The sequence below is a fragment of the Rhagoletis zephyria genome, unplaced genomic scaffold (genome assembly GCF_001687245.7).
Source record: "Rhagoletis zephyria isolate East Lansing unplaced genomic scaffold, Rhagoletis_zephyria_1.1 Rzeph_scaffold_08921, whole genome shotgun sequence".
NCBI lineage: Eukaryota > Metazoa > Arthropoda > Insecta > Diptera > Tephritidae > Rhagoletis > Rhagoletis zephyria.
Window position 1 is genome coordinate 8,073 of NW_016166000.1, and position 4,132 is coordinate 12,204.

Genomic DNA, 4,132 nt, shown 5'->3' on the forward strand with positions numbered 1-4,132 from the left:
CACCTTGGACAGCGTGCTAGCCGCAATTCGCTCATTAGAAATAAATGGCCATAACTACGACCAGGCCGTAGGTATACTCCAAGATTGCTTTAACAATAAACGTTTGAACTTTCAGGCACATATAAAGGAATTATTTGGGTTAAAGAAATGCGAGAAAGGTGCTGTTGACCAGCTGAGAGAGCTAAGCGATAAATTCACCGCCAACCTTCGAGCACTCCAGACGATAGCAACTAAAGAGCAGATAACAGATGGTATACTAGCACATCTCATTGTGAACAAATTCGATGTGGACTATCAAATGAAATGGGAAAAAACTACACCAGTCAAGGAGCTGCCTACGCTGGATTCTGTGATGTCATTGTGGAACACACGCTGTCAAATGTTGGAAAGCGTGGAAAATGCTACGGTAACCCAAACACCTAACAAACAGATGGGCAAACAATTAAATTCCAATCCTCGTAAGGCGTTCATCGCTTCAAATTTAGTATCAAACTGGTTGTTTTGCGATAGTGCTAATTACCATATATATCTCTACAATAGGCAAAAAGACTGCAGCTTTGTACAAATTGCCTTAAAAAGGGCCACTTCTTAAAACATTGCAGATCATCTGGCTGCAGAGATTGCAGTTCAAAGCATCATACGTTTCTCCACGTAATTGCACCTGTTATTGAAAAATTGCCAGATGATCCCTCAACTTTCAGTATCGCTCAAACACATAAATCGCTCGTTAGCTCTCTCGATGGGCCCCAAAATTCTCTTCCGAATAATATGGTTCTTTTGGCCACTGCTGTTATTTTTGTTAAAAACTATGTCGGCTCCCTAGTTCCCTGCAGAGCTATATTGGATTCAGCCTTGCAATTAAATTTTGTCTCGTGGCTTTGCGCTAATATGCTTCGGCTAAAGCGACCTAAATGGACAACTCTTGTTTCTGGTACTGGTCAGACAGATCTTGTTGCTAATCACACTATAGAAATTTATATGCAGTCACGGATTGGTAACTACACAAATTCCTTTACTGCTGTTGTTACGCTATCCATCACTGAGAATCAACCCAATTACACTTTGAACAATATCGAGTGGCAGATACCATCGAACATACAATTAGCAGACCCTTACTTTTACAAGTCTCAACGAATCGACATACTTATTGGAGCGGGTATATTTTTTGTGTTGGACAAATACGGTTGTCTGATAACCTGCCATTATTGCAGAAAACTCGTTTGGGCTGGGTTGTTTCTGGAGGTGCCTTACCCACCACTCGTGCATCATCTTGTTTAGCTGCATTCAAAGCGCATTCTCTTGAAAATTAAGCGGATGCATCTCTTGAAGCAGTACAGAAATTCTGGGAAATTGAAAATATTTCTTCTTCTGTATCCAAGGTCAGCCAGGAAGAATTGGATTGTGAACGACATTTTCAAGAGCATTATACTAGGTTGGATTCGGGGGAGCATGCAGTCCGTTTACCATTTAAACGAAACCCCGATCAACTTGGGAATTCATATAGTAATGCACTCAATCGGTTGAGAAATATTGAGCGGGAACTGAAGCGCAAGCCTGATTTGAAAACTCAATACGCATCGTTCATGTCGGAGTTCGCATGTCTATAGTTGATAAGATTCCGCCTGACATAGCAACGTTCTTCTTGCCACATCACTGTGCTTTAAAGGATGATAGTACTACGACTAAGCTGCGCGTTGTTTTTGATGGCTCCGCTCGAATATCCTCTGGGTTTTCATTAAATGACATATTAATGACGGGGCCCACTATTCAGCCTAAATTGTTTGACACTCTTCTTCGCTTTCGCTCTCATAAGATCGCCTTGACGGGAGATATAGGAAAAATGTGTAGATGCGTTCGAATGTCAGACCCTGATAGTTATGCACAATGTGTTCTTTGGAGAGAAAATCGAAAAAATTACCCCCAAACTTTTAAATTGGACACTGTCACGTATGGAACAAAGCCAGCGTCTTTTCGAGCGATCAGAGCCATGCAGCAATTAGCAAGAGAGGAGCGCGAATCATTTCCCATCGGATCAGATATCGTATTTCGTGACTTCTACGTCGATGATTTGATTTCGGGAGGTGAATCTGTAGAAGAAGTTTTGGAAATCAAACGACAAACTAGCGAGTTACTGCGCAGAGGTAATTTTAATATTCGAAAGTGGTGTTCTAATTGTCCTCTCGTATTGTCTGAAATTACCGAGTGTGATCGAGAGAAGCTTCTTAAATTCCACGACGGAACTAATATTGCAAGGACTTTGGGTTTATGCTGGAATCCAGACTGTGGCGACTTCCTTTTCTCATTTTCTTCTCAAGTTTCCAATGAAAAGGTTACCAAACGATTCGTATTGTCGATGATCGCACGATTTTACGACCCACTTGGATTAATAGGCTCAGTGATTGCGAAGGCAAAGATTTTTTTTGCAACTCCTATGGAAGGAAAAACTGCACTGGGACAAGAGTTTGCCTCAATCGCTCCCAGCCATGTGGAACCAGTTATGCAGGGGCTATGAAGTTATAGGAAAATGCAGCTTTCCCAGATTCGTTTTGTGTAGCAGAGATAAAGTTGTTGTCCATGCATTTTGCGACGCAAGTTTATCAGCTTATGGCGCATGCATCTATATATATATATCAACTGGGTGCCCTATCTCAATTAAAACAGCGCTACTTTGTTCTAAATCGCGCGTTTCCCCTCTTAAAACCCTTACAGTTCCCAAGCTTGAGTTGTCTGCTGCAGCGTTATTAGCAGATCTAGTCGCTTCAGTGGCACGATTAGGTGCTTTCGGGGCTGAATTTCATTGCTGGTCGGATTCGACGATTGTACTTTCGTGGCTGAAGGATTCATCTTCAAATTTTAACATTTTTGTGGCTAATCGCGTTAGCAGTATTCAATCGTTGACTAGTGGAATGGAGTGGCATTATGTGCCCACAGAAATGAATCCAGCAGACGTATTATCTAGGGCAGCGACATCTCAAGAGCTTGTGAACTCTAAACTATGGAAATACGGCCCAGATTTCTTGCGCGGTCCAGTCTACAACTGGCCTCAATCACCTCTAAACGTCATTGATCTTCCTGAAAGGCGCAAACGCGTTCTCGATTCAACGTTTGTTGCCATTGATTATTCAACAACTTCAAAATTTTCAAACGATTTTGATAAAATGTAAAGAATATACGCTTACATTTACAAGCTCGCTCATCGTAGCTCTTCTCTCCCTACTACTACAGGAAACTTAAGCGCAATTCAGATTAAGCGTGGAACTCAATTACTATTCCGAATGATCCAGAGAGGACATCTGGCGGCAGAATATAAGGTGCATCATGAAAATAAACCGGTTGATTCATCTAGTAAAATCTACAATCTTAATCCANCCGCATTGTCAATAAATGCATCATCTGCTTTCGAGCGAAACCTATGCTACAAGAGCATATAATGGCTAATCGAGCATTTGTAGTCACTGGAGTGGACTTTTGCGGTCCATTCTTTTACAAGTCTGAGGTCCGTAACAAGCCACCGATAAAATGCTACGTTTCTTTATTCGTTTGTTTCGCAACAAAGGCGATATACATGGACCTGGTTGCTGATTTGTTTACCTCAGCGTTTCTTGCAGCCTTGAAAAGATTGTATCTCTGCGTGGCAAACCGAAAACGATATGGTCTGATAATGCGACCAATTTTGTCGGTGCCAAAAATGAGTTAGCTGAATTACGGAATTTGTTCAAAAGCAGCTCACACAGCAAGCAATTGTGAATCAATGTTTGAATGATGGAATTCACGGGCAGTTTATACCCCTCCCGCTCTCCGCATTTTGGTGGACTGTGGGAGGCAGCCATTAAGTCTGCCAAGTATCATTATCAGCGCACCGTAGTCCNAACTGCACTGGGACAAGAGTTTGCCTCAATCGCTCCCAGCCATGTGGAACGAGTTATGCAGGGGCTATGAAGTTATAGGAAAATGCAGCTTTCCCAGATTCGTTTTGTGTAGCAGAGATAAAGTTGTTGCCCATGCATTTTGCGACGCAAGTTTATCAGCTTATGGCGCATGCATCTATATATATATATCAACTGGGTGCCCTATCTCAATTAAAACAGCGCTACTTTGTTCTAAATCGCGCGTTTCCCCTCTTAAAACCCTT